The 11,111-nt window shown below is 39.8% G+C and overlaps 1 pseudogene; it reads left to right on the top strand.

Annotated features, from left to right (window-relative positions):
• The first annotated feature begins 8,970 nt into the window (after positions 1-8,970).
• On the top strand, positions 8,971-9,663 carry LOC149213229 (pyrophosphate-energized vacuolar membrane proton pump 1 pseudogene; annotated as a pseudogene).
• Positions 9,664-11,111: the final 1,448 nt, after the last annotated feature.

Raw genomic sequence — 11,111 nt, 5'->3', positions numbered from 1 at the left:
GTAGGAGATCATTGGCTTTCCAATTTCCCTTCATTCCCATAAATCCATCGAATACATGGGTGCTGAAATCTACAAGGCAAAGCATTCTTGATGTGTATTTATGGTAGAATGTAATTATATTATAATGTTGTTAAATTGAGATTCATTACTTGAGTGATTCAAATTATATGTTGTTCCATTGGTATTGGGAATCGTTACATGAGAACCCATTAACTACAATTATTCACCAATAATATCCAAAGGTTGTTTTGTTCTAGAATGATGATTGTCCAGTATGATGTATAATGAGGATAAGGTTGAAGAAATGAATGAGGAGAAATCACATTCAAGGGGCAGTGTGGATGAAGGTTGTACTGTAGAAAAAGAAAATACAACAACATGGACAAATATGGACAAATTCTGATGAAGAACATGCAACATCAGCCAACTTTGATGAAAACACAAAGTGTGAATAGTTTGAACTATCCGATTTTGCACTTATCGCATATTCAACTGGTGGATTTGTATCTTCTTGTATTTTTTTTTCTCGTTAAAACTATTCTATTATATACATAAACAGATAACAGTTACATCATTACAAAACAGAAAGAACCAGCTGCCTGGAAGTAATGGCAGCCTGGAACAGCTGAGACTGCAGTGTCTGAGGACTTAACCAGACCAAAAATAAACCAACCCTCGCAGGGGCGCCAGTGGAGTAGCAGACTAATCCCGCGCAGGGGAGACAAACACTTCCCATCCACAGAAAAAAGATTCCAGAACCCAAACATAGACAATTTGCCATCAGCATTGGCACAGAGACAGTAACATATATCCAAAACATAATCAAAAATAGCAAGAGAGGCCGATTATATCTTCTTGTATTGATAATATGGAAGATCAAGATTACGTACAACAATGTATACACAATTTTACCTTAAGGCAAAGTGGTGGGCAAAAGACCCTCAAGGAAAACTCCCCTGAGACAAGTATCAAGTCAGTGAGCAAAAACTATTGTAAAGATGCTAGCAGTCAATTGTCCAAGGGTGATTTTTGGACACCCTCACAAGAACTAAAGATTGTATCCCACTATCCAAAAGATATTCTCTCAACTAAAAATGGTATGCTAATAAATGCTTATGGGAAAAAGGCACAACACATTTATCTTTGGTTGGGAGCTTATCCATATTGCCCATGATGTAAATAGTTATAATGTCATGTTGAGTAGATTTTTGGCACACCTTAAGAAGGTATCATTATCGAATGGGGGCTAGAAATCTAAAATGTTGTCCATTGAATTAGATATAGGATTATATTTGTCTAGATCAGAAGGTTGATATAGTTTGAGCTTGTAGGAATTAATTATTGGAGAATAACCTATTGCAGAGGAAGCTTTGGGTTGAATGAAATTTGATGAACCTACTCTAGAATATGTGAGCTAAATTTTTTATTTTTAATATATTTTTTCCTTATACTATTTCTTATGATGGATGGCATATGATATGTAGGAAGCTTTTCACTCTATAGAAGATATTCACGGCCTTGTGTATGGTCAAGAAGATTCCTAAATCTCAAATGAAGACAATCTACTATTCAAAGTTAACAAAGATATTTTGGATATTAGAAAGTCATTTGTATCATGCTTATGCATGGTACAAGCTCTATATCCTACAGAAAAGCTACAATAAATACTTAGCATAGAAGGATTTGTAGCTGATGGCATCATCTGGATTATTGGTTGCCTTTGTGAAATGGGATGAGGGAAATGTGTAGAAAAATCATATTCTAGAAACCATTTATCTTTGGTTGGGAGTTTACCCATATTGCCCATGATGTAAATAGTTACAATGTCATGTTGAGTAGATTTTTGGCACACCTTTAAGAAGGTATCACTATCGAATGGGGGCCAGAAATCTAAACTTTTATTTATTGAATTAGATATAGGATTATATTTTTCTAGATGGTAAGGTTGATATAGTTTGATATTGTAGGAATTAATTATTGGAGAATACCCTATTGCAGAGGAAGCTTTGGGTTGAATGAAGTTTCATGAACCTACTATAGAATCTGTGAGCTAAATTATTTTTATTTTTAATATATTTTTGCCTTATACTATTTCTTATGATAGATGGCATATGATATGTAGGAAGCTTTTGACTCTATAGAAGATATTCATGGCCTTGTGTATGGTCAAGAATATTCCTAAACCTCAAATGACGACAATCTACTATTCAAAGTTAACAAAGATATTTTAGATATTAGAAAGTCGTTTGTATCATGCTTATGCATGGTACAAGCTTTATATCCTCTAGGAAAGCTACAATAAATACTTAGTATAAAAGGATTTGCAGCTGTTGGCATCATCTGGATTGTTGGATGCCATTTCTATTATGCCCTATGATCACAAGCATGGGGCTCACCTTTTTGAGCTAGAGAATGAGAAGGAAAGAAGTTCAAGAATGGCTAGTATTTTAAGCTTTGGGATTTAGTTTGGATTCTAAAATGGATACCAGAGAAGTGGTAAGTTATTTCAATGAAAAGGATTAAGTTCATCTATTATTGTTTGAGATGTTTGCATTTGTATAGTTTTTTCTAGTATAAGTATTATATTTTATGCTTAGTTCAAGTAGTTTTCTTCAAATATGTCTAATAATAATATGTTTTTTGGGCAATTGTCACGCCCAACACTTCTATCTGAAGTGGTAAGTAATAGGTACAAAGATCATTAAAGAGTTTATTTTTGAAATTAAGTCTTTCCTTGATGTTGCTGAGAAGTCAGAGCACACATATATTCTTTTAAGCACTTTTTATACCTGTACAAGTTACCTCCCATATGTCTTTCCATATGTACCTTGTGATGAGCCCCAAAAATGTACAATTATTTGGGCTCATTCAACCTCCTAATTTGGCTTAGTCCACCATTCTCATTTGTTTATTGCATGTTTTTGATTATTTTTATGTTAATAGAGTGAATTTGGTTAGTCATTATGCCAACAAGTCTAATGGGTGCTTTGTGTAGCCTTTTTGGTCAACTTGGAGACAAAATGGAAGGTCTTAATGAGCACTTGGCAGCCAAATTCGTGGGAGAACAAGCTAGAGGATTTGTAGGAAGGTCTCCCCCTCGTTTATGGGCCCTTACCTCGAATTCTCCACCATCAGCTCGAAGTTCAAGGGCCACCAAATCAATCAGCACAAGGGCAGCCAAGCAAGTCAAGTAGGACTGCTGTTAACTCCAAGTCTTGGGCAGCCAAGTCCCTAACTTTTAGGAGGACTGTTGGGTCCTCAAATTGTATAAATAAGAAGGCTTGGGGCCTCATTTTGGTTAGCTAGTAGTTAGTCAATTTGGTTAGCTAGTAGTTAGTCAATTTGGTTAGCTAGTTGGTAGTCATTTTTGTAGCTAGTGGTTAGTCATTTTGTAGCAGCTAGTTAGTCAATTTGGTTTTTGCTCTTTGTAAGCCAGTTTTGGCATGACATTAGACTTTTGATTATGAATAAAGGCAAGCAGATTTGGATCTAGTTCTGAGCTTTTAAGGGAGCTATAGCTCCCAGGTTAGGGTCCAACCTAAGAGCAATAGATCTCCTCTGTTTTGTAATGTTATTTGCCTTTTATTCCAGCACTTTGTTTCTTTGCTTTAACATGCAATTCGAAATTACAGTCTGCTGATTTAGTTTTTATGAGATTGAGTGAGTTTAATTTATGGTTAAATTGCTTTCAGTTGTTTAGCTAGAATAGGAGATTGATAATTCATTGGAGCTCCAAGAAAAAGGTTGAGAGAGATCCCACTGCCATCTCTGTTTGGAGATTGGGGTGCAGTCTCCACCAACCACCAAAAAAACGCAGTCTTTTACCTTTATGCACGCTGCAACATAGTCACTGTCATGATAGATCTTTCCATGCACTTCACTCTTGAACCATACGCCTTCATCACAGCTTCATGCACACTTCTCTTCACGATTTACATTGATGTTCGTTGAGTTCATAGCACAGGTAGCATAGGTTAATGAATTCTCGTTTTTGGTGACAGTCATAAGCAATTTGTTTTATTTACACTACTCTTCATCATTCCATTTCCTTATTCTTTATCTTGACCACGCCCAAAGCCACATCCTTGACCTCTGTTTAGCTCGGTTATCTCCCAACACCTCCATTCCCCACGTAACTTCATTTTCTTGACCTTTCGTTGTTCTAGCCTTCCATCCACCAGCCAACTTCATGGACTCGTTCTCCGTCCTATTTCTCTACTCCTGAGCCATCACCAGCTTCATCTCCACCCTAAATATCCCCCCATACCATTCCATCACTTCACCATCACCCAAAACTCCCACGGTAGGACATCCTGTAGAAATTAATAGACTTCCTGTAGAAATTGCTGAGTTTCCTGTAGGATCCCCTGCAGACATCCTGTAGGAGCCCACACACTCGGTTTCTGAGCATCTGAACGTGAGGAACCTCTGTGGACTGATGCTAAGGATCCCTTGGGACCTTTCCTATCCTCCCTGACCTTTCCCAAGCTTTCCTTCCCTCTGCACCACCTCTGCACAACCAAACCCTAATAAGAACAAAATCACAATCACTCCATCCACTTAAGAAAAAATACAAAAACATGTCTTTCTAGATGCAAGTAGCTTAGATTCATTCATTTCCACTTACTAGAAGTAATGGCATCATTGGTAGAAGTTTCATTTACATTTTTGCATCATAGAGGTTAGACTAGTCAGATTAGGGTTTACTAGGGTTTCTATGCTTTGTTGGCTTTCAGTTTCCTTTTTGCACAATAGGTTAACTTTCTTCGAGATAGCTTTCATCCATCACTCATAAAGCTTCTTCTGAGAGCATATAGAAGTTGGATTGAGCCCTAGCGGACTTGTGCCAGCTGACCAAGTGACAGCTGCGACAAGAGCTAGTACTTGTGCATACAGCACCGTTGCTTCCAAGTTTGTACGAACTACCGGGTTGATAAAATTAGAGATAGGAAGCCCCAGGAGTTGTAGCATTATTGCTACAATACTAGAGCCCACCATCTTTTTGGCACCATTGCCGGGGAAGCGGCAGAGTATTGGTGATTGTTGCTATTCTTCTATTTTCTACTACAACCTTCTGCTAAGTAGTTTATTTCATTTCCATTATGCAATTTCATTTATGCAAAAGTAGATTAGCATTTCTTGCTTTCATAGATTAGCATTTCAATTCCGCAATTTCATTTCTACAAGCGTAGATTAGCATTTCAATTCCGCAATTTCATTTCTGCAAGCGTAGATTAGCATTTCAATTCCGTAATTTCATTTCTGCAAGCGTAGATTAGCATTTCACAAGCGTAGCCTAGCATTTCATTCCTGCAATTTCATTTGAGCAAAATAGATTAGTCCTTTCCTGCTTTCATTTGAATTCCGCATTTTCATTTCAGCAAGATAGTTAGTTGCAGTTCAACCTATTTTAGTTTTGTAGGTACAAGAAGAAAAATGCAAAAATCAACCAAAAAGATTTCATTTCATGCCTTGTAGGAGTAGAGATAAGTTAGAAAGATGATTTCACAACACCCCCCATTGCCTCACACAGCCAACCTTCTCTCTTCTTCGATGGCTGTGACTAAGAAGAACCCCTGGATGGACATCAAGGTATATTTAAAGAACCTCTAGGGGAGAAGAAGAAAGAAACATTCCTCTGAAGCAAATGGCTACAAGCAGAAATGTTTGGAGCAGTACCTTGTCCAAAGATGAATTTGAAAGTCAGATCGAAGATTTCAAGAGTGATATGAGGCAGTTTCTTGCCATGCAACTAGATACCTTGTGGATCCAAAAGAGGCAAGAAGAAGCCAAGAGGGCTTTGGCCATTTTTTGTCCTAGGTGCACTAGAAAGCGTCCTAGGAACGAATGTCCAATGCACTCCCTAGAAGTGTGTTTCATCTGTGAAGAATACCATCCTACAAATCAGTGCCCTTCCTTGCCTGGACTTAAAGTTGCATATCAGAGAGCCAAAGGAGCCACTGAACCACTCCATGATATGAACCAAAGGAGGCCACATGGACCTAGACCTTACCAGCAGGAACTGCAAGGGACATCTGAGACCTATTATGACCCCTATCAAGCCACTTTCATGCCTTCTTGGGGTCCCCCTACTCATCCTTCCTGGTTCACACCTCCTCCTTGTTCCTTCACAGATCCATATTACGCCCAACTAGCTGCTCATTCATTTCACTCTTATGCTCAGCCATAGCCTTAGTGGAATGCACCTTATCAGGAGTGGAGGCCCCAGTACAACTCTCATCCCGCTCATTTTCCTCCACCACCCGCTCATCCACAACCATCGCCTCCTCCTCCACCAAGGCAACCTCAAATGCCTACCCAACCACAATGCCATCCATCTCCATCTCAATTTCACACCTCCACTCAACTACCCGTACCATTTCCAAAGCCATACAATGGAGCAGCTCAACCCCATTGCAAATCTGAGGCACAACATGTGCAAATGATTCCTCGTGAGCTCAATGATCTTCACCATAGCTCAGGAAAAGCATTGCACAAAAGAGATCATCTTGAAATCATTGAAGGATCACATCCAGCAAAAGAAGATTCAAAAGAGGAGATCAAAGAACCATGGGCTGCACTTGATGAAGAGAAGAGATCAGAATCAGAGATCAAGAGAGTTCCCTCATGGTTATCATCAGATCCTCCATGTACTCAAGAGAAAGATCAACAAAAAGAGGAAGATCAGAAGGTCATGATAGAAGGTGACATGAAGAATGATCCAGATCAGCAAAAGAACCAAGGATATCAAAGCTATATTGAGATATGGTTTCAGAAGGTCACTAAGTTGCAGCAGTACTTTCTTCCTCAGCTTTGTTTGATCCCTTCAACGCCAGATCATTTGGTCTCTGAGATCTGGATCCTTGTCCAATCATGCATTTCGAGCCTTCACATCATTTTTTCTCTAATCTCGATGTGCACATGGCTCCATTGGAAGTATTCTTATACTTGAAAATGATTTTGTTTTTCAAGTAGGGTAGGGTAGAGAAAAAAAAAAAGAAAAAAAGAGAAAAAAATGAAAATAAGAAGAAAAAATAAAAATCTAAGGTGAAAACCTCCTCGGAGGCGCCTTAGATTGGCTCATTGATTGAAAACCTCCATGAGGCGGTCAATGGGTTGGAAAAAGAGAAAAGAGAATAAGATCTCTGGGTGAAAACCTCCCTTGGAGGCGCCCAGGGCAGGCAATTAGGGTGAAAACCTCCATGAGGCGCCCTAGTTGTTTTTCAAAAAAAAAAGAGAAAAAAGAAAAAGAAAAATAAAAGCTAATCTCCATTGAATAATTTCATGTTGCAGCAATGACATTGCAGGTTGCAAGAAGGATGTTTCATGACAGGAGGAGCACTCAAATCAAGGTCAAAGTAATCTTTCTTGTGCCTTCTACAGGAAGCTCTGTATTTCTACAGGAAACATCATGTAGAACCTTTGGACGAGCCAAATCCAATTTCAAAAGTGAATCTAATGGTGGGAATCTGTTGATTAGGCCTACAAGCACTTGTGTGTCCATCCCTTGCCTTTCTCCATCATTTTTCCACCTCCTTGTGCTTCTCATTGTACTTCTACAGGAACTTCCTGTAGAAATTGTGGGAAACTAGGCATGCATTTCAAAAAGTGGTTTGGCAAGCATGGTTTCTTCCTCAAGGGTTCAGAAGCCCTCATGCAATCTTCCAACTCCTCCTCCATCATCTCCATACCTGCATCACATCAAAAAGTCATTTTGTCATCCCATGCAACCAAAATGCAATGTGCCTTGAGGCAAAAATCCATAGAACCAAATTTTTTTTTGCCATAACTTGAAAACCATGCATCCATTTGACAAACCATTTTATGGGGAATTGTACAAGGTTGATGACAACATGCCTGAGCAGTTTCATGCATTTCCGGTGCACGGTTTCCGAGAAATCAGCCTCCATCACCATCAGCCATTTTTGCATTTTCTCCATATCTGTGCATCCGTTTTAAAACCTATTTCATGGGGAGATGCACATGGGTGATAGTAGCCTACCCAAACAGTTTCAGCCGATTCCGATGCACATTTTCCGAGAAATCGAGCTCTGAAATCTTCAGCCATTTTCCATTTTTCTCGAAATCCGTGCATCCATTGATCACGAATTTGCTATGGGAGATGCATAATAATGGTAAGAACATGCTCCCCGAGTTTCAGATTAATCCGATCTACCGTTTGGGAGAAATGGCAAAAAGAAGTTCTGGTTTTGTGACCATGCAGCAGCAGCAACTTGAACGGGCAGAGTTGAACGAGGAAACGATTGCATGCAGCTTAGATCCGGCCAGAGGACACCTGCACAAGGAAAAGAAATAAAAAATCATTAGCCAAGCCTCATGCAATCAAAGGATCCAAGCATGTAGCAGCAAGAAGCTTCACAAGCAGCCGTTTGGCTTCAGGTACGTGACAAAACCTATTCCTCTATTGCATGAATCTAATTCAAGAACTGCATGAACGAATGGAGTGATGGAATTAAGCCACGAATTTAGGAAGGTTCACTTGATGTCCAGTTCTCTAGCAAGTCACGTAGCATGATCAGTCATTCACGTGGAAAAAAAACAGTTAGTGTCAGCTGCTTGAACTCCAGTGCAACGGATCAAGAAGAAAACATACAGTTCATAAGTAGAACATGTAGTTCACGATAGCCTAACTGTCTGCATGGCCAACACATGTCTCTGCCACCTCACTCCAAAAATCATGCAGAAATCTGAGCGCTCAGTGGTTGGTCAACTTGCACTTGCATCATGTTTAACTCGAAGTATACATCCTCTGCTTCCACAATCGACTTAACCTATCGTCCTCCGCTGAGTTTTCTACCTGGCTCGAATTTCACTCGTGCATCGGGCTCACTCAAAGGCAGAATCACGTTCTACAGGAAACGGGTGGGGTCTTCTACAGGAAAGCGCAGCAGAGTCTTCTAAGAGCAGAGAGGCCTAAGGTTCCTCAAATATGGTCTTGGTGGTTCTTCCATGGCTCTGTTTGGCAGAGTAGGTGGTGGTATTTACAACAAAGCAGCAGATGTAGGTGCTGATCTTGTTGGCAAGGTTGAGAGGAACATTCCTGAAGACGATCCACGCAACCCAGCTGTCATTGCTGATAATGTTGGTGACAATGTTGGAGATATCGCTGGTATGGGATCAGATCTATTTGGGTCCTATGTTGAATCTTCCTATGCAGCTCTGGTTGTTGCATCCATATCATCATTTGGAAACTCTCATGATCTTACTGCCATGTGTTATCCCTTGCTTATTAGTTCAATGGGTATCATTGCTTGCTTAATCACAACTCTGTTTGCAACTAACATATTTGAGATCAAGGCTGTGAAGGAAATTGAGCCTGCATTGAGAAAGCAACTTATTATCTCCACAGTAGTGATGACTATTGGCATTGCTGCTGTAAGCCTAGTTGCATTGCCTTCATCCTTCACTATCTTCAATTTTGGTGCCCAGAAGGTTGTAAAGAACTGGGAGCTTTTCTTCTATGGTGCTGGCCTTGTTATTGGTTTTGTCACTGAGTACTACACTAGTAATGCTTACAGCCCTGTCCCAGATGATGCCGATTCATGCAGGACTGGAGCAGCAACTAATTTTATATTTGGGTTGGATTTGGGATACAAATCTGTTATTATTCCCATATTTGCTATCGCAGTAAGCATTTTATGAAGAAAAGAAAGCTTCCGCAGTCGGAAAGTATTATCATGTCAGGAACAGAAACGTGAATCAAGGTTAACCAATGGAAAAACAGTGATTTAAAGGCCTGGAAACACTTTTTCCCATCTAGCTTTGGCATGCAATATCTATTCTCGAGCAGTTCATTGTACGTGTGTGCTTTTATAATACATTAGATTTGCCATTTGCGTTGGATTCGTCAGCTTTCAGGCAGCGCAGTTCAAGGAGAAGGCACCCCCAGCCAAGCAAGTAAAATCAGTGAAATTGGTTCTACAGGAAGACAGAGGACTGTTTCTACAGGAAGCCAGCGAACAGTTTTTACAGGAAAGTTTGAAAAGCGGGAAGCCAAAGGAGAAATCGGCCGAGATGCTAGCCAAGGAATTCACAAGGGCCATCAAAGACAAGGGGAGAGATTTGGTTGCTCAGAGGATGAGCAACACTTTCAGTAGGGGGGTGATGATGAGCCCCAAAAATGTACAATTATTTGGGCTCATTCAACCTCCTAATTTGGCTTAGTCCACCATTCTCATTTGTTTATTGCATGTTTTTGATTATTTTTATGTTAATAGAGTGAATTTGGTTAGTCATTATGTCAACAAGTCTAATGGGTGCTTTGTGTAGCCTTTTTGGTCAACTTGGAGACAAAATGGAAGGTCTTAATGAGCACTTGGCAGCCAAATTCGTGGGAGAACAAGCTAGAGGATTTGTAGGAAGGTGTCCCCCTCATTTATGGGCCCTTACCTCGAATTCTCCACCATCAGCTCGGAGTTCAAGGGCCACCGAATCAATCAGCAGAAGGGTAGCCAAGCAAGTCAAGTAGGACTGCTGTTAACTCCAAGTCTTGGGCAGCCAAGTCCCTAACTTTTAGCAGGACTGTTGGGTCCTCAAATTGTATAAATAAGAAGGCTTGGGGCCTCATTTTGGTTAGCTAGTAGTTAGTCAATTTGGTTAGCTAGTTGGTAGTCATTTTTGTAGCTAGTGGTTAGTCATTTTGTAGCAGCTAGTTAGTCAATTTGGTTTTTGCTCTTTGTAAGCCAGTTTTGGCATGACATTAGACTTTTGATTATGAATAAAGGCAAGCAGATTTGGATCTAGTTCTGAGATTTTAAGGGAGCTATAGCTCTCAGGTTAGGGCCCAACCTGAGAGCAATAGGTCTCCTCTGTTTTGTAATGTTATTTGCCTTTTGTTCCAGCAATTTGTTTCTTTGCTTTAACATGCAATTCAAAATTACAGTCTGCTGATTTAGTTTTTATGAGATTGAGTGAGTTTAATTTATGGTTAAATTGCTTTCAGTTGTTTAGCTAGAATAGGAGATTGATAATTCATTGGAGCTCCAAGAAAAAGGTTGAGAGAGATCCCACTGCCATCTCTGTTTGGAGATTGGGGTGCAGTCTCCACCAAACACCAAAAAAACGCAGTCTTTTACCTTTATGCATGCTGC

The sequence above is a fragment of the Pinus tabuliformis genome, chromosome 1_1 (genome assembly GCF_031772625.1).
Source record: "Pinus tabuliformis cultivar Carrire ecotype Pingquan chromosome 1_1, CPIR1, whole genome shotgun sequence".
In the NCBI taxonomy this organism is placed as follows: Eukaryota; Viridiplantae; Streptophyta; class Pinopsida; order Pinales; family Pinaceae; genus Pinus; species Pinus tabuliformis.
The sequence above is the reverse complement of the archived record's forward strand: the minus strand, read 5'-3'. Positions and strand labels throughout refer to the sequence as shown.